The 20367-nt window shown below is 42.5% G+C and overlaps 1 protein-coding gene across 7 annotated transcripts in view; it reads right to left on the bottom strand.

Moving 5' to 3' along the window:
• HS3ST5 (heparan sulfate-glucosamine 3-sulfotransferase 5) overlaps window positions 1-18410 on the bottom strand; it is a 296033-nt gene extending 277623 nt beyond the window's left edge. For all 7 annotated transcript variants that reach the window (XR_011481894.1, XM_070449926.1, XM_070449929.1 and 4 more), the window contains exon 1: window positions 17068-18410. The gene's annotated coding sequence lies outside the window, so the exon portion shown is untranslated. The remainder of the gene's footprint in view (window positions 1-17067) is intronic.
• Window positions 18411-20367: the final 1957 nt, after the last annotated feature.

The following is a 20367-nucleotide window of genomic DNA, read 5'->3' as shown; positions in this document are numbered from 1 at the left end:
CTTTATTGACTATGCCAAAGCCTTCGACTGTGTGGATCACAATAAACTGTGGAAAATTCTTAAAGAGATAGGAATACCAGACCACCTGACCTGCCTCTTGAAAAACCTGTATGCAGGTCAGGAAGCAACAGTTAGAACTGGACATGGAACAACAGATTGGTTCCAAATAGGGAAAGGAGCATGTCAAGGCTGTATATTGTCACCCTGCTTATTTAACTTATATGCAGAGTACATCATGAGAAATGCTGGGCTGGAAGAAGCACAAGCTGGAATCAAGATTGATGGGAGAAATATCAATAACCTCAGATATGCAGATGACACCACCCTTATGGCAGAAAGTGAAGAGGAACTAAAAAGCCCCTTGATGAAAGTGAAAGAGAGTGAAAAAGTTGGCTTAAAGCTTAACATTCAGAAAACCAAGATCATGGCATCTGGTCCCATCACCTCATAGGAAATAGATGGGGAGACAGTAGAAACAGTGTCAGACTTTAATTTTTGGGCTCCAAAACCACTGTAGATGGTGATTGCAGCCATGAAATTAAAAGATGCTTACTCCTTGGAAGGAAAGTTATGACCAACCTAGATAGCATATTAAAAAGCAGAGACATTACTTTGCCAACAAAGGTCTATCTGGTCAAGGCTATGGTTTTCCCAGTGGTCATATATGGATGTGACAGTTGGACTGTGAAGAAAGCTGAGTGCAAGAACTGAGGCTCTTGAACTGTGGTGTTGGAGAAGACTCTTGAGAGTCCCTTGGACTGCAAGGAGATCCAACCAGTCCATCCTAAAGGAGATCAGTCCTGGGTGTTCACTGGACGGACTGATGCTGAAGCTGAAACTCCAGTACTTTGGCCACCTCATGCAAAGAGTTGACTCATTGGAAAAGACCCTGATGCTGGGAGGGACTGGGGGCAGGAGGAGAAGAAAACAACAGAGGATGAGATGGCTGGATGGCATCACCGACTCGATGGGCATGAGTTTGAGTAAACTCTGGGAGTTGGTGATGGACAGGGAGGCCTGGCGTGCTCCGATTCATGGGGTCGCAAAGAGTCAGACATGACTGAGCGACTGAACTGAACTGAACTGAACTAAGATTCAATTTACTATTTTTGACTGCCAAAGTAGTGTTTCTTTGACCTAATGTTAAGGCATGTTTCAAAACAAAAAGAAAAGAAAACAAAAAGAAAAAACAAACCTACTCAGCTTTTTGCAAGTGTATGTGGCCCCTGTAAGCTTTGCTCAAATTATTTTCCATTTAGAGCTTCTAGACTGAGTTCAAGGTTTACTTCCTCCTGGAAGTACTTTCTTACTCCTTTCCCTCCCAATTCTCTTCTCTGTTTCTCTACTCTTCTTCTTTAATAATCCATATAACTATGATTTCATTCAACAAGTATTTATTGAGCACTTACTATATATATGCCAGGTAATATTTTAGCATATGTAGGGTATATTGGTAAACAAAAATTCTTGCTTTCAGTAGATTTCACATTCTAGTGGTGGGAGGTGAGAAGTGAAAACAAATGAATCCTTTATTTAATTGTAATGCCAAAGTTTACTTTCTCACCTGACTCTTTGAAGCCAGAGGACTGTGTTTTGCTCATCTCTGTACACACAGTAGGCCTTCAACAAGTATTTATCTAATGACTGAAAATGGAATTCTGAGCAATGCCAATATTGAATCAAAGACATTCTTAAAAGAGAATATTTGAGCCTTTATTCCTCAGTACTAATTTATGAACTATCACAGTAATTAGAGCAGTTGCGTGGCAGAGTTTCCAATTTTACAGATCTAATTTTGGAAAGTTTTATAGCTGAAACATTGAGTTGTCAAACATATCCAATTTCAATGATCACAATACTTCTTTTTAGTCAATGTCCTTGAATCCTATAAAAATGTTTCCAGTGAAGAACTGTCTATTGTTGGTTGGTTTCTAAAGCACAAAAATAAAACTCTATTCTTAATAGAATTTAAATACCAATATAAGACTCAGTAGGATTTTAAATTTAGTGAAGCTTCGTACTTTAATATTCAAAATAACTCCAATGGTTTTAACTGAATAACTGCTTAGATATTTATATTTAGTATCCATATGAATGCTGTTTCTTAGAATTTACTTTTTAAAAAATCTCCCTGAAATACAGATAAGCTCCTGAATTTTTTTTCTAAACCCCCTTGTTAGAATGATCAGTGTTTGAGAAAGAAGATGGTACACTGCCCAGTTAGGGGTCATGAACATAGTTTAAAGTCATATTATACTTGTAGATAACGATAAGTACCAAACTTATGTGTTGGTCACATCCTTTGTGAAATCTGTATTGTTTACCTTGCTCTGGCCTGGGAAGGCCCCTTGTTCTTTAGCTTATGTCCACTAGAGGGTGAGTGGGAGAGAGGAAAAAAACCAAAAAACAAAAGAAGTTTAGCAAGTCTGCTGAACAGTTTCATGATGGAAATTTTTTTGAGGATCAATTTAGGATTTCTTTATTCATATTCATCTTGCTTCTTATTGCCATGGATACATAAGTTGATTTTTATGAATACAGCATTTATAAGTGGCAAGTTACAAGATGGCAGTATCTTATACTGAGTCTATTTTTACAACTCAAAAAATAAATGCTGTCCAGATAACTTAAAGCAGCACCCTGAAACCACACTAAGCTTTCTTGGTGAAAACAACTTCCAGACATGCAACATCATAATTTTTGATTCATGTTTTTAGACCTCCAGTAACTATTTTTGAATTGGGTTCTATGAGTGTGAGGAAATACATTAGGTTCTTGGACTATCATTCTACTGATAGTGCCCCAAAAAGCTCATCTGTTTATATATCTCAAGTGAAACCCTTAAGTAATGAAAATAGCAAACGTCATGTAAGTCAAGGACTGCTAGTTTGAGCGTTCTTCACAGCCCTTCTTAAAGTTAGTAGCTCTCTGCTCTGCAGATTGATGATGTTAGGAATGTGGTAATGTAGCTCAAAATACTGACCACCTATTGTGATTTTGGAGTCCCACTGGAGCTGTGTATAGGGTAAAATACAAAAAAAAGGAAAGAAGCAAAAAAGAGAGGAAGGGAGGAGGGGGAGAGAGGAAGGGAGGAGGGGGAGAGAGGAAGGGAGGAGGGGGAGAGGGGGAGGGAGGAGGGAGGGAAAGAGGGAGAGCAAGAGTGTCAATATAACCAGAAATTACTAATTTACATGGGTTAATTGTGTTTCTGTCTCTGACACCCAAACACCTCCATAACCCCTACCCTGATTGCCCCACAAACACACACAAACAGATACACAAAAAATGACACACAATTCCATACTGGGGGCCAGTGTTTGGCACTGGACTATTTCTTATTCATTGTACAATCTGCCTGTTAAAAAACCCACTTTTATAGTTACTGTTTTTCTTTCTTTTTGTAACCATAGACACTCCCACGTAGCATAAGCTCAATTCCAGCCAAATTCTGTGTGTTTTTAAATAAAGAAAACAGGTCTTCTAGTTCTGCGTTAGCAAAGTCACCTCTTTTACTGCCAGTGCTAATGCTAAACATGTAATAATACTTTATTGTCATGAGCAGGAATCTGCTTTGCTAATTAAATGCAGCTGTCAGTAATTACTACTTGTCAGTGTAATCTATTTTAGGGAGCTCTACTTTAAATGATAAAAGATGGGTCTGATATTGAGAGGGTGGGATAGGCAAGGTGACTGCCTACTTCCTGAAATCAGGAACTCACTCTTTTATAATGAATGAGTAACTTTACTGTGAAGACATCTTAACTAGATTATTCTGTATTTTCTGGTGCAAGAGTGAAAAACTTGGTAGTTAGTTGTTTTTTTTTTTTAATATCTGAAATCTAAACGTCACCACCTTTGTCCCACCACCAAGTACTATGACTTTCACAGAGTTAAAAATGCATCATGATGGTAATCTATAAGAAAATAATCAACAGGGGAGTTACTATAATCTCTACCATCAAATATTGAGCTTGGTATAAATGTACCTTCCAATTCACAGTAACTGGATTCAACACAGGGGAAGATCACTGTGAAAAGGTTGGCAGGGGGAAATGGGGGTAGTAACAGTTTATTGTAAGCATTTTTTCACTGATATTCAACCAGGTTTTCTCCCGGGAAATGTTTAGACTTCAGGTTAGGTCTCTGAAATTTGCAAATGAAAAAAAAAAAAAATGCACTGCGTTCATTTGTAATATTCATTTATCTTAACTGATTCTAAAATGAACCTCAAACTCTTTAAAGCTTTACATCTGCAGGACTAAAAGCAATGTCAGGACAAGGGTAATGGCAAACTGACTTACTCCATGGGATAGGTGCTGGGGCTGCCACAGATGCTGGCATTGTGCCCGGGGTCCAAGGGGAGCAGACCTTTGGCCCTCACCTCCCCTTACTTCCCCTTGACATTTAAACTGAATGTGGTGGCAGGCGGGGCAGGGAAGTTGGGGTCTCAAGGAGTGAAGTGATGGAGTGGTGGAAGGATCAATGGGGAAAAATACGTGCAGCAGGGAGTCTGAGGGAGGCTTGGCATGCAAATGGCTTTACCCCACACAGCCTGAGACTTATCACACCCCTCACAGCATCCTGACTGCCTCATCCTTCTTCTCCCACCATCTGTTTTACATCCAACACTCCAATAGTTCTCATGTTGCTGGATAATTAATTATCTTGTTATAGGTCCCAACAATTTTGGCAACTACTCTTCTGAATACAGCACATTTTTTCAATAGAATTAATAATTTGTTCATCCCAGGTGAAAAAAAAAAAGCTATCCAGATGGGAATATATAATAAAAAAGTAGAACTACTTAAATGTATTTTTGAAATATAGTAGGAAAAAGACACTAACTTGTATTCCTTTTCCTAGAAATCTTCTTTTGGGTAAGAGATGCAAGGTCCAATGGAAATGGTATAAATTCTCCCTTTCCGTGAAATAAAAAGTTAACCTCCTTTACTGAGAAAATGTGTTATTCCAGATAGCTCTAAAAAACTGAAATGTTAAAAATTCTGACTGATTAGCATCTCAGAACACATAGCATAGCCACTGAGATCCTTAAAAAGAATGCAAAAGAAAAAATCAATAAGACAAACATGGATAGGTGCGGGACCTCTCAAAATTTCTGACTTTTATGGGCTCCTCCAACCACAATTTCACTGAATCTTTGGTAGCCTGTCATGTGCCAAACTCATGTTTCCTAGCGGCTCAGATGGTAAAGAATCCACCTGCAATGCAGGAGAACCAGGTTTGATCCCAGGGTCAGGAAGATCCCTTTGAGAAGGGAATGGTAACCCACTCAATATTCTTGCCTGGAGAATCTCATGGACAGAGGAGCCTGGCGGGCTATAGTCCATGGAGCAGCAAACAGCTGAACACAACTGAAGCAACTTAGCACCCATGCATACATGTGCCAAACTCAGTCTTCTGACTCAGTTAGGTGATGTTCCTGGACGACAGCAGGTGCTCAGTGAATGGCTGCCTGGATGTGGGAGTGACAACCTAGAGCTATGGTCATGATATTGTTTTTTGCTGCTCACCCCAGCTGCTCGAAGCTGGCCAGTTATACTTGGTGGCGAGTGTTTAGACAGCAGGGACAAAGAGGCATGCTATCCACCTGTGGTCCGGTGAGGTGGGCAGAACACAGAGCTTGTTTTCTCATATGAGCATCCAGAGGGCAACACACGAAGATGTCCAGTTCCTTTCTCTGCCCCATACTCTCTCCTACATCAGGGTCCCTTTTGCCAGCTTAGGTTATAAAACACACTTGCTTCTCTTCTCCAACAACAGAAGTGTCCTTCTGCTCAGGCCTACCTTAAAGACCAGAAGAGTCCTGGCACAAAGACTGCGCATGTGGAAGGCTGTACTAGATGTACAGCTACCAGAATGTCTACATCAGCTCTGTGTTGGGTGAGGGATGACGGTGCAGGCCAGGCACTGGTGGAGGTTGGGAGGAGTATGTATATACGTGCATTCAGTTCAGTCCAGTTCAATCGCTCAGTCATGTCCGACTCTTTGCGACCCCATGAATCGCAGCACGCCAGGCCTCCCTGTCCATCACCAGCTCCCGGAGTTTACTCAAACTCATGTCCATTGAGTCAGTGATGCCATCCAGCCATCTCATCCTCTGTCGTCCCCTTCTCCTTCTGCCCTCAATCCCTCCCAGCATACATTAGGGGGCCATTAACAAATAAACAAATAATTCTATAGACTATGATCTGTACTATACATAATAAAGGATCAGAAAACTATCCCATCCTAGCTTAGGTGGGGTGAGTAAGTTGCAAAGGAGAGGAGTAAGAAAACTAGAGAAGTGGTAAGGAAGACAAGAAGTTAGACAAGCAGAGAATCCTCTTAGCAGAGGGGCTGGTATGTGCAAAGTCATGGACTTGTGAGCTATTCTTTGCTTCAGTTCAGTTGCTCAGTTGTGTCCAACTCTTTGTGACCTCATGGACTACAGCATGCCAGGCCTCCCTGTCCATCACCAACTCCTGGTTTACTCAAACTCACGTCCATTGAGTCAGTGATGCCATACAACCATCTCATCCTCTGTCGTCCCCTTTTCCTTCTGCCTTCAATCTTTCCCAGCATGAAGGTCTTTTCAAATGAGTTAGTTCTTCTCATCAGGTGGCCAAAGTATTGGAGTTTCAGCTTCAGCATCAGTCCTTCCAATGAATATTCAGGACTGATTTCCTTTAGGATTGACTGGTTGCATCTCCTTGCAGTCCAAGGGACTCTCAAGAGTCTTCTCCAACACCACAGTTCAAAAGCATCAATTCTTTGGTGCTCAGCTTTCTTTATAGTTGAATTCTCATATCCATACATGACTACTGGAAAAACCATAGCTTTGACCAGATGGACCTTTGTTGGCAAAGTAATGTCTCTACTTTTCAATATGCTGTCTATGTTGGTCATAACTTTTCTTCCAAGGAGCAAGCGTCTTTTAATTTCATGGCTGCAGTCACCATCTGCAATGATTTTGGAGCCCAAGAAAATAAATTCTGTCACTGTTTCCACTGTTTCCCCATATATTTGCCATAAAATGATGGGACCAGATGCCAGGATCTTCGTTTTCTGAATGTTGAGCTTTAAGCCAACTTTTTCACTCTCCTCTTTCACTTTCATCAAGAGGCTTTTTAGTTCTTCTTCACTTTCTGCCATAAGGGTGGTGTCATCTGCATATCTGAGGTTATTGATATTTCTCCCAGCAATCTTGATTCCAGCTTGTGCTTCATCTAGCCCAGCATTTCTCATGATGTACTCTGCATATAAGTTAAATAAGCAGGGTGACAATATACAGCCTTGACATACTCCTTTCCCAATTTGGAACCAGTCTGTTCCAGTTTGTTCCATGTCCAGTTCTAACCATTGCTTCCTGACCTGCATATAGGTTTCTCAAGAGGCAGGTCAGGTGGCCTGGTATTCCCATCTCTTTAAGAATTTTCTAGAGCTTGTTGTGATCCAAACAAAGGCTTTGGGATAGTCAATAAAGCAGAAGTAGATGTTTTCTGGAACTCTTCTTGCTTTTTCGATGATCCCGTGGATGTCGGCAATTTGATCTCTGGTTCCTTTGCCTTTTCTAAATCCAGCTTGAACATCTGGAAGTTCATGGTTCACATATTGTTGAAGACTGGCTTGGAGGATTTTGAGGATTACTTTACTAGCATCTCAGATGAGTGCAATTGTGCGGTAGTTTGAGCATTCTTTGGCATTGCCTTTCTTTGGGATTGGAATGAAAACTGACCTTTTCCAGTCCTGTGGCCACTGCTGAGTTTTTCAGTTTGCTGGCATATTGAGTGCAGCACTTTCACAGCATCATCTGTGCCTGAAGAACTATGGACGGAGGTTTGTGACATTGTATAGGAGGCAGATATCAAGACCATCCCCAAGAAAAAGAAATGCAAAAGGGCAAAATGGTTGTCTGAGGAGGCCTTACAAATAGCTGTGAAAAGAAGAGAAGCTAAAGGCAAAGGAGAAAAGGAAAGATATACATATTTGAATGCAGAGTTCCAAAGAATAGCAAGGAGAGATAAGAAAGCCTTCCTCAGCGATCAATGCAAAGAAATACAGGACAACAACAGAATGGGAAGACTAGAGATTTCTTCAAGAAGATTGGAGATACCAAGGGAAGAGTTCATGCAAAGATGGCCATAATAAAGGACAGAAATAGTATGGACCTAACAGGAGCAGAAGATATTAAGAAAAGGTGGGAAGAATACACAGAAAAACTACACAAAAAAGGTCTTCATAACCCAGATAACCACAATGGCATGATCACTCACCTGGAGCCAGACATCCTGGAATGCAAAGCCAAGTGGGTCTTAGTAAGCATCACTGAACAAAGCTAGTGGAGGTGGTGGATTTCCAGTTGAGCTATTTCAAATCCTAAAAGATTCTTTGTTTGGAATTGCTCACTTGCAGAGACATAGCACGTGATAGGAGATGAGTTCCAGGCTGGGCCATTGAAACAGTAAGGGCTTTGAAGGTTGAGCTAGCCTGAACTTTATCCTGCTGACAAAGGATGCTACAGGCTATAAAGCAGGGAAATTACATCATTAGGTTTGCATTGAGAAAAGAATTTTAGAAGCACCAAGGAAGATGGAGATATAAAGCTAATAAGGAAGCTAGTAATTCATGTGAGAAACTCTTATGGCCTCAACTAAAGCAGTAGAATTGGAGCTGGTAGGTAGGTAGATGTTCAAAAGGCCAGACTGTCATGTCTAGGTGACAGACTAGAGGAAGATAAGGAAAAATACAAGATGATCTCAAGTTAACCTGTGTTGCTACTGTGATTTTTTTCTGTTTTCTCACTTTTCTTGGGTATCTGGACAGATGGCACTGCCAGTACAGAAGAGCAAAATAACAAAGTATTCAAGAAGAGGTAACATTAAGAAAGTAAAGGTGTATGAAAATCCTTGAACTCTTGATCTTACTGTTGGTAAGTACAGAGCTGTGTGTCTGTTATACAAAAGATGCAAGTATTTGCAGAACTCAGAAATTCCAAAACTAAATGCTGCCAAGTAACCTTTGACTGTCTAGTCGTCCATTTCAGAGTATATGGTGTATGAGAATAAGATAAATACCTGACTAAGAAAAGTAATTCTGTCTATAGGCAATCAAGCAATAATAATTATAGCTAATATTTATTAAAACGTTATGGTGTGCCAGATCAGGACAATAGGCAATAATGGCCTTTCTTTTAAAGAGTCATATCAGGGCTACACGGGTACTGCATGTGTAGACTAGATTTGGGAATGAAGGATTGGAAATAGACCTGAATAAACATAAAATGAAACTAACTACTCCCACTGGTTACCGAGGCACCTACTGGCCTTTCACCTCCTCACGTCTCCCTTATCTGCCCTGTTTTCTGCCTCTGCCTTCCTCCTTCTATCCTTCCTACTGGGGATCCCTCAGTGGTCTGCTCTCCAGGTTCTGGATGCCTGAAGGGAGAATCTCTGAGTCTACCCCATTAAGCCATGTGCCAAGTACCACGGAGGAAAAGGGGACAAATGCTGCTCGTTGAGAGGCACTCAGTCAGGGGGCCCACGAAGCAGTCCTCAGGCCTCTTCCAGCTACTCTCAGGAGGGATTAGTTCTTCAGGACCCGCAGGGCTCCCTGTGGAGAGCCTTCTGCCTCTCCAAGCTTCCCAGGGCTCTGTGGTCCCATTCTAGTTCGTTCAGCTCAGAAAGAAGTGAGGCGGTTAAGAAGTTCAGGTCACAGGCAGCTGACTCACCAGATGTAGAAATTCTACTAGCATGGACTGGTGATCTGCCACCACTGCATGGGAACCATAAACGCAACTATGTAGCAGGATCTTGGCGATGAATTTAAATCTACTGAAAAAAGATCCAATAGTTTACAAAAAATTAATCTAGTTTCATTCTTTGCTCTCCTGTCCACTGTACATACATAAGAGAATAGTGCAATATACATACACAGGAAAATAGGGTGATAAGACAAAGTCAGGAAATTAACCTTTATTGAAGATAAATCCCTCTTTTGTTGCAGGGCAAACACAAGGAAATATGAAGGCATGGGTTTCTAGGCCCAGAAATACAGGGATGGTGTGTAGGGGCTAACTGCTACTCGGACTTCTGTTGGTGTGGCTAAGTGTGGGCTCTAAGCCAGATGGCATGGGTTTAGGTTATGGCTCCACCCCTCTAGCTAGAGGACATCTCTGGGCCTCAGTTTCCTCATCTGTGAAATGGAACTACTAATGACACATATTCCATTGAATGCATCGTGGGAAAGTAATGTGTTAAGACCTGTACAGAGCCTGGTACATCAGTAAATGTCAATTAGCTATTATCATCTATTATTTCTACAGAGAAAAAGAGGTAAACAAGTATATCCATTAGGACAAAATAAATGGAGGAATAAATGGAAACTTTATAAACTGAGGAGAGCCAACTGGCTACTGGAATTAACGAGTTATAGAAAAAAAAATCTAAGAATAAAATTAAACTTTTACATTAAGTTACTCAAATTTAATCATTAGAGTTAGGAAATAGCTTTTTTACTTTAATCCATGAAAATGGCACAAAAGTATAAAAAAGAAAGAAATCTGTGTGCATCCTAATACTTCAACTCATAAGGTATAAACAGTTAAATATAAATAGTTGCTTTTAGTAAACCTTTCGCTCTTCCTCATTTACTGTATTTGTATAAGAGGATATATCTTCCAAAGAATTGTGTGAGCATACATAGCTGGCCTTGCAAAAAAAAATATTGTGAAGTAGCTATCCTAAAAGCTTCCTCTCCATTTCTATGCTTTATATCCAGTAACGCTTAAGTCTGAAACACTTATTTCTTCTATTCATATCCTTTTCTCAACTATAAGAGTATCCACAGAACCTATGCTTTGCAATGGAGAACAGCCAATTCAGTACACACATACACACAGACACACACACACACATAGACAGACTGATAGATAAAGAGAGACAATGTACCCATTATGTTTAACCACTGCTGATGATGTTACAGTAATTTAAAGATGATAATCATAACAGTGACATCAGTTACAACTTCCTGAATCTTCACTGTACATGACACTATATGCGAGGCATTTTCCATATATTATCAAATCTAGATATAGAGAAATCTAGAATGTTATTTCCATAACCATATAACAGATTGGATTACTAGGAACTAGAAAGGTTAGGTAATATGTCCAAGATCCCACAGTCAACAAGCTGTGAAACAGGGATTCTAATTCAGCCAGGTTTGCCTGACTCTAGTACAGTACTTAACTGTGATAAACACCTTATTTATCTTAAGCACATTCAGAATTACTGTGATTTTTTTTTATTAACTTGATTTAGCTATGGCAAAGAGCATTACAGTGACATTTTAATATGTTTCTAAATAGTTCCCTAAACTATACTCAAATAGTAAGACTGTTAATATTTATGATAGAGAGTTGTGCTACTCCATTAGCACTGTAAAGATTCTATTACTTAATATTAGTTATGTCTTATATGCCTTTTAAAAATAAAAGGTATAATTACAGGCAGTTTTCCTTTTGTCAACTTCTAAATTTAAACATTTTAATCAGTTTATCATTTTACTTTCCTTCCCCATCCTCTTCCTTCATCTCAGGTCACTCAATCTTATAAAGATTGTTATTCCAGGGTCTCAGAGATGGTAATGCCCTGAGGTCACCATGACAAAGAAAAAAGTCTATATAATATTAAATCACAATCTTAAAACTATGCAATTATAAAGATATGTAAAGTTTCTGGACTATCAACTTCTAGAAAATCCTTCATTAGTTCATGCAGTAAACATTAATTGGATGCTTACTGTATGACACATGGGTCAGAGCAGAATAAGTCTCATTTCACACCTTCACATTAAACTCTGTTCCTTTGGCAAGTACCATATAAGAACACATAACACTGACCTCTATGCAAAAAGTCCATATTATAAGGATATTATGGGAAACATAAAACATTCAGTATCACAACCTCTGAGCTATTAAAACTACTTAAATATGGCATCAGTTCTTAAGTTACCTAATTTTAAAAGGTAGTTGAACCTAAGAAAATTATTGAGTCCATTAAAAACTGCATTAAGCTATAGCACTGCTCTAGCATTGCCCTAGTTCAGGTTATTTCTGCTTTTCATGCCAATCGCCTTCCTTATGAATTCCTTAAGAATTCACTCTAACTTGAAAACTGTCATAAATCTCAGTTGCTAGAATGCATTTGCTTTACAACTTAATGTGGCCCCCTCTTTGGTTCCCTGTTTAAGAAAACTGAAACAAACAAACAAACAAACAAAAAAACTTCTCTGTTCAGAAGCAGCAGCACAACAGAGTGGCCTGCCTGGGCCCACATACCAGCTCTGCCATTTAGTAGCTGTGGGGCTTTAGCCATCTATTTAGGCTTGCTGAGCCTCACTTTCCTCACCTGCTAAATGAGGATAATAACAAAAAGAAACACCTGCTTTATCTACTTATTTTCTCTCTGGGGAGAGCAGGGCAGCTACCAGAATTGAGTTACATTATCAGAGTTCTTTGGACAGTTGTCAAGCACATGCTAAAGATTATGATATGTTTTTTTAAATAACTTGTTCAAAAAAGTTTAGTACCCTCCCAAATTTTAACATCAAGACTAGTTAAGTACCATTCTCCAGCTAATGCTGACTTCACAAACCACTTACGCCACCAAGAGGACTCTTCCTATTGTTCAAAGTTATTAGACAAGGGATTTCAAGGTGGCTCAGAGGGTAAAGCATCTGCTTGAAATGCGGAAGACCTGGGTTCAATCCCCGGGTCAGGAAGATCCCCTGTAGAAGGAAATGGCAACCCACTCCAGTACTCTTGCCTGGAAAAATTCCATGGATGGAGGAGCCCGACAGGCTACAGCCCATGGGATCGCAAAGAGCCGCATATGACTGAGCAGCTTCACTTGTCACTTGTCCAGTGGTTAAGACTTCCCCTTAATGCAGGGGGTTGTGGATTCAATTCCTGGTTGTGGAGCTAAGATCCCACATGCCTCCTGACCAAAACACCAAAACACATAAAACAGAGGCAACATTAACAAATTCAATAAAGACTTTAAAAATGGTCCACATCAAAAAAATCTTTAAAAAAGAGTTTTTAGACAAAGTGTAAATACATACCTAAATATAAATAAATCCATAAATATAAAGATGTATTTTATATGTATACATGTATACATGTATATATATATGTGTGTGTGTGTGTGTGTGTGTGTGTAACTTACCTACTTTCCACACAATATATGGGTAAAATGGCCTAAAGTCAAACAAACTCTGTAACCATCTCTTAACACTGACAGAGTTTTCTTTCATAAAACTTTTGAAGAAGAGGAAAAATAACCCACTGTACCAAATGTGAATTAAGACATGATAATGGAACTTGAATTTGAGATTTAGAGAGGTTCATTTATCCTGCCTATACATTATATGGATTTTATACATTATAAGATTCTCCAGACATAATCTTTTACTGCTACTTTTGATAAATGTTAGCTGCTCTGAAATGGTTTTCAGTTAGATCAGTGATTTTCAAATGCAGGTCTTAATAGTTTCCTTTAATTGCACTCTTGCTACAAAGGTTAGGATAACATCATGACCCCCAGAAACAAATATCTATTCCAGAGTGAACAAAATTTGTCAACAGTTGAATTGGATTTCAGGGGGAGGAAAAAGTTACACTTTTGCTAGTTTTAAAGAATCTGTATTAAATTCACAGAAAAATTACAATGCAATGTAGGATTTTTTCTCAATAGTAACAATTTAGGTCATAGTGAAATTAGTGAAATAAATCATAGGTTATTTTGGTTTTAAGGGTCCCCTCCCCAGCAAACCCTGGAGAAGGAAACAGCTAACCACTCCAGTATTCTGGCCTGGAGAATTCCAGGAGTTGCAAAGAGTCGGACAGGACTAAGTAACTGTCACTTCACTTCCCCAGTGAAAAAGGACAGAACTTGAATGAAGATAAATCTGAGGTTTGAATAATAATTTCTTTACCTGACCTGTTCTCTCTTTTCAAACTATTTACCTTTACTTAAAACAAAAGAACCCTATAATTCCATTACCAATCAAGAACTCATTTAATTGCAATAATCTCAGAATATGAAATATTTGAATAAGTATTAAAAAGAAATTTAAAAAATCATGCACAAATAAAATATGCAAGTGTTCACATAATTTCAATGGCATAACAGTGTTACTGCTCATACCCAGAGATTTTAGTATCTATTTTAGCAAGTGTCCCTTTTACTAAGGGATTGCTATCTCATTTTACTAGGAAGTTACCTTGAGAGTTACTTCATTCATGAATGAGCATCTCTAAAATAAAAGACTACCTCACCAGACCTCCCACAAGACTCAGAATTCTTCTCAACTATAATTTCTATAACACATTTCCCTCTTTCTAATGGACCCTGAATAACCATTTTTCTTAGCTGCTCTTGTACATATAATTGTACTCATAAGATATGTTACTGTTTCTGAGAATATAAAAATAAAAGGATGAGAAAAGGAGCATAAAATTTGTTGCATCCTCTGAATTCAGGTTTGCTTTCTCAATGCAACAGGAACATTTGCATTTACTTATAAATGAATACTAATGACATATGCAGATCCAGCACTGCTCCACAGAAATCACACAGGGAAAGCTAGAGTGGTGCACGGATAGTTCTATTTCTCCAAAGTATTCAGACAAAGAGTGACAGGATTAAAGTCAACATCAATTCTCTGAAGTTGAGTCATAGCTAAATGACACAGTGTGTTAAGAATAATGTTGGGATTTACGGTGAAAGCAAAGCTGGCTAGTGAACATCTTATATGATTTTTGAGTCAACAACTCATGATTGACCACCTACTTTGGGCAAAATGCTGCTTCCTTAAGTAAGTCACTGTTCTACTGTTCTTTTTACACAGCGTAGGAGTAAGCACCCTGCTTCCACTGAAAACTCTTCCGTGTTATTTAAAATAACACTCAGCTCAGCTTTGTGTGTGCTCCTGCGCTCAGTAAATACTTTTTGAATGAGTGAAAATTCAGTGAGTAAGAAGATTATTCATTCAAAAACATCTGCGTATGCCTGCAAAATGGTAAGAACAATGATGCAAGCATAGTCAACTCTCTGTGGGCAGCACCTTCTCATAAAGAAGTCAAAGGGAGTAATTTCCACATTAAAATTTAAGCATGAGGTCTGGCTTAACCTAGAAACCATGATTCTAGTACTTTTGCAAAACTCTGAAGAGTATGCTGGTAATTTCCCATATAATCTGCTTTAGGCATCTATTTGAAAACATTACATTATTGATGATGTTTCTAAATATGTTATTAATCCAGGAAAGAGTATTTTTAAATAACCCAGAGTAATCTAGAAGGGGCCAGAGCAGTTTGCTGTTGTTGTTCACAGTAAAGACCCCCTGCACGGGAGGCAGTTAGTTTTAGGCCACAGTTTCTTTCCCGTCATTATGTTTCTTATAATGTTTTCCTCTGTCTTCATCAGTTCACTAGTGAATGACTCCATATTCCTAAAGACACCTACCCTGCTGCTCAATCACTTGGAGGTAAGTAGCATTGCTTTCATTTCTCCTTTTAAAAGCTTCACCAGGAAGAACCACTATGGCAACTTTAAAAAAAAAAACCTGCTACAACATAATTGATGCCAATAAAAACATTCAAATAGTTTTGATATTCAACTTTGTAATCCCTTTCATTATTTTCAACTTTTTCTTGGAATAGAAGCTGAATATACTTGAAATAAATTGTACTGTGGAAACATTTATCTAAAGCCCTGAAATATGTCAAAACTACTGAGCAAAAAAGCTTTCAGAAGCACCAGCTTTAAATTACTTCTAGCAAATCAGCTTAGAAAAGAGCACCGTTAAAGAACTCCCACCCACTCTTGCTCCCACCCCCAACCCGACCCTGCTCGCTATTTATCCGACTAAGTTTACATAAATCAGAGAAGAGTTACAGTGCAATTAAATGTATCCACAAAGTAATATGATATAAAGCACTTTGCAAATATTAAACCTCTCCTTACGGGATCAATGTTTTCCTTGAAGAAGCTGGTATGCGGAGAGTGAGAGGAAGGGAAGAAGAGAGAGAGAGAGAGAGAGTCCGACCCACCGGGTGAGTACTAAGGAGACCGGGATCTGAGCGGCAGCTCCCTTGGGTGGGCACCCATACGCATTCAAAGAGGGAAGCCAGAGAGCGGAGTCCGCCAAGGCGAAGTGATTCCGGAGTTGCGACAGGGGGTTGCTCGCAGTGCGCCTGGAACCGTCAGGTAGAGGCATCCGCAGGGGACTGGGCGCTCCTTCCCCCTCCCCTAAACGCAGGCGGTCGCCCAAGTCCCAGAGGCGGAAGTCTCTGCGCTTCAGTCAGTAGCCACAGCGACCTCGCGCACTTTTTAGTAACAACGGTGTGCCCACCCACTCCATTGCATCCACCTCCTGAATGTGTGTGCGCGGGCGCGCGCGTGTATGTGTCGGGGGTGGGTGGGAAGGGCTGCGTCAACGGGGGCTGCCCTGGGGCGCGGACCGGTACTTTGAGGGGTGGGGTCCTGCGGGGCGGAGAATGCACCCCACCCGCAAGTTCGCAGAGCCTTTGCCTGCCCGCTGCTTGCCCTCTCCTCCCGCCTGGCGGCCCCGAACTCGCCCAGAGCCGTCTGGCGCTCCAAGCGACAGCCCCACAGCCACTCCAGGAAGTGACTGAGCGGGCCCCCAAACTCTGCTGAAGGCAGTTAACGCGTGTCCTCCCTCCCTCACAGAGAACCCAGAGCGCTGCGCCCAGCTCAAGGAGACAGACAGACTGACACCAGTGACTCTCAATTTACCCCGAGAATCATCCCTGCCGTTTTCCATCTGGCACTCGTTTAACCCCAAGCCCCAGAGAACGTGCCAAAAGTCTCCTCCAGGCAGTGCCCAAGACAACCGCGCCCCACAAAGCGCTTTGGCTGGCATCACAGCAGGTCACCCCGTGGCGACCTGCTCCCTCCCCATTCCCCACTAATCTGCGAACCTTCAGACCCCAGGGGGCTCGAGCCCCTCCCAGGCGCGAGGCGGGCTGCCAGCCTTGCTCACCAAGGTCTCCGGCGGCGGCGGCGCGGGCGAGCGTCCGGGGCGCAGGGACCAGCGGCGAGTCGCACCGGGCCACGGGGCGTCTCCTGCAGTCCGGCGGCAGTTGGTCCAGTAGTTTCGGACGCCCGGGGCTTTGGCTGCACCGAGAGCCAGTCTGCTTGAATGGGAGCGAGCGAGCGGGGCAGTGCGTGCGCGCGTGAGAGTAAGAGGCGGGCGGGTCCTACACGCCGGCGGCTGCGAGGTCCGGGGCGGGGAGCCGGGAAGGGGAGGAGGCGGGCGAGAAGTAGTGGAGTTTAGGGCGCGTTTCCTGCACTTCTCGGAGAGGCAGGAGGCAGGTACGACAGGGCGCGCTCCCGCGGCGCGGGCACAGCAGGGGCAGCCGCGGGAGCCGGAGTCCGCGCAGAGCCGGGGCCCGCAGACGCTCTGCGGGCGGAGGTGAGCATCCTCCTCTCCCCACGCCGGCACAGGCGCGGCCCTGGACTCTGAGCGCCAAGCGAAGAGCCTCCTGCGTCCGCGGTGACAGGTCCTCGGGCAGCCTGCTTCCTCCCGATCTGCTTAAAAGAGCGACAGTCAGTGCGGCTGGGATCTTCCCTTCCCGGGTCTTGGAGCCGCCGGGGCCAAGCTGTGTGGGCGCCCGGCTCCCCGCGGCTGCTGCTGTCAGGCCGCCGCCCGGCCCCCGGCGGCTGCCTCCGGGAGACGTGCCCAGCTGTGTGCGCGCGTGTGTGTGTGTCTAAGCGAATGTCTTCCCCTCCATCACTCAGGCACGCGGGAGGGATCGGGTCCCCGGCGACCAGCTGCGGAGTGGCTGCCAGTCCACACCCTCTCTGCGCTCTCCCCACCCACCGCGCCCTTACTCCGCCTCGCCTTCTCCCTCCTCCTTCAGCTGCCGCTCCCGAGCTCCCCAAGGCCGGGAAGAAACCGCAGCGCAAAGGGCGGAGGAGAAGGGTGGGGAAGGAAGCGCAGGTGTCTTCTGCCGAGAGCTGGGCGCCAGCACGGGAACCGCCCGCTGCAGGCAGAGAGCAGGGCCGTACGCGGAGAAGGGCGAGGAGAGGATTCACCCCGAGGCCACAGTCCTGTCCTGAGCCACCGCGTGACCCGCCCAGGCGCCCGAGCCGTGGGCCAGGAGCGCGCTGGGGAGGCAGAGTGGGCGCTCAGGGCTCCCCGGCACAGCTTGGGAACCCCCGAAAGTGACCAGGGTGGCAGAACCCGGGGACACAGAAGTCTCTGAGGAGCTGAGACCGGTCTCTCCGGGGTTAGAAGGGCCTAGACCTGGAGCTTGGGCACACAGCTGTCCGGGGAACCGGAGTGTGGCTTCCCGCAGGCCAGGCAGGAGAGCCGGGGGCTGTGACAGGTCGGGCGGCTGCGGCAGCGGCGCATCTCAGACTGCTGTGTGCCTCCCGAGTCACAGGGGGCGATCACCGCCTAGCTGGGAAGCGGAGAGCAGGGCTCTGCCTTTTTCCCTGTTCCAAATCCCGAACCGAGAGGCACACTAGCCTTCCCAATTCTGTCAGCGTCCCTCCTATCCCTTGCTCCCAGCAAAGCAGTGGGCAGGGGAGTCCACCTGCTGTTCACTGTGCTCTCTACCTGGTTGAAAAAAATCCCATCTCATCGGAAACTGATGTGTTTGTTTCTTTTCCGACTCCAGTCCCCTCCCTCATCATCTAGCCCCACCCAACCAACATTTCCCAGAAAACTAATATCTTTCTCATGGACAAAGTTTTCCCCTCTGAAGTTTCATTAAAAAGCAAACAAAAAAAAAAATTTTTTTTTTTCTTTTCTCTCGAGGTAGTAGTTCTCTTACTAATTCCATACTACAAATGCAGTACACGGAAAAGTCCCTTAGGCCGGGAATCACAGCGTTATTGCTTAGGAGGGCTGGTCTATTTTCAAGTAAAAGCCACAGAATGCAGAATCGAGTCAACCTGGGATCCTGGAGAGAGCTAGTCCATTTAATTAGAGGTCTGTTAGAATGATCACTAGCAACAACACTAGAAAGAATTGTGGTGCTTCCTCCAGGATCCATTCTTTTTTATTATGGTAATTTCACTTAGTTAATTTAGGCAATCTGAAAATGAAAGATTGGATGCAATTCACAAGGCACAATATTTCTAGATTCTCATTGCAACTGCCACCGCACCGCCTTCCCCACACCCACTCTCTCCACTTCCCAAGGTGGTGAACTCAGATCTCAAACTGCACTTTTTCAATTTCAGGATAATACAGCTTGAAGGACAAAGCTGTTGAATTCCAGAAAGAGATAACTTCAACGTAAGTAAACTTATTTACCAACTACTCAGACAAAATCATAAGCTCAGCAGCAACAGCACAATGTATATTGTTTAATATATTGAGCAGGAGGAAAGATGGCTGTTTGCCAGATATGTGATCCATTAACCTCTTTAGCTCATTGTTGGCAACAATAGCATACAATCACATTCTTATGTTTGAAAGACAAACGATTGTTTTTCCCCCATCTCAAAATCACAATGGCACATTATAGTTTAAAAGAAACCTCAAACAATAAAAGTAATAAGAAAGGAAGAAACACAGTTTGCTTTTTTCTGAACAAATGTTGCTGTTCTGTTTTTCTTGAGGGGAAAAATGCTGATAAGCAATAAAGTCTACAAAGGCATGACAATAGATTTTGAAGAATGCATCGCTCCATCTATCAGTCTTTTCAATTAGTCAACTTTATTTAAAATGTTTATTTAAATTATCTTTTTATTGGTATTCATTCTTTCTTTTGTGCCAGGAAGATTGCTGAGGAGGAAAATGGGGTGAGATGAATCTGGTTTCTCAGAATTCTGTCTTACTTCAGGTTTATGTCTGGCAGGAAAGGAACAATGAGCAGCCTGTGCTTTCTCAGCAATCCTAACTTCTCCTCAGAGAACCCTCAGCTCTGTAACTGACGGACTAAGAGATTGTCACAGTGATTTTGCCTAGCTTGTGCAAGATCATACCTGGGGCTGGGAGCAGGTACAAGGCCAGAAACTATGAAGGAATGCTCTGGAAAAAAGATTCTACCTAGCCTCTGGTTGGAGGATTAGTTCAGGGTATGTAACCTTCTCTGTGTGATGCTCTTCTGCTCCTCAAATAATAGTAGAAACATGTTAGACCTGTGTGAAATTAAATGAATAAAACCAAACACCAGATAAAGAGGCACAGCCAACAAATCTTTTTAAAATGCAGTTTTGGAAATGGTTGCAGATTCATTGGTTTGACTTAGTCACCAAAGCCAAATAAAGTGAACAGTAATGAAAACATTTGGTCAATTAGAGTGTTCATTTGGTGAAGAATTTTTTG

The sequence above is a fragment of the Odocoileus virginianus genome, chromosome 19, assembly GCF_023699985.2.
Source record: "Odocoileus virginianus isolate 20LAN1187 ecotype Illinois chromosome 19, Ovbor_1.2, whole genome shotgun sequence".
Classification (NCBI taxonomy): Eukaryota; Metazoa; Chordata; class Mammalia; order Artiodactyla; family Cervidae; genus Odocoileus; species Odocoileus virginianus.
Note: the sequence above shows the minus strand (reverse complement) of the source record. Positions and strands in the feature narration are given on the sequence as shown.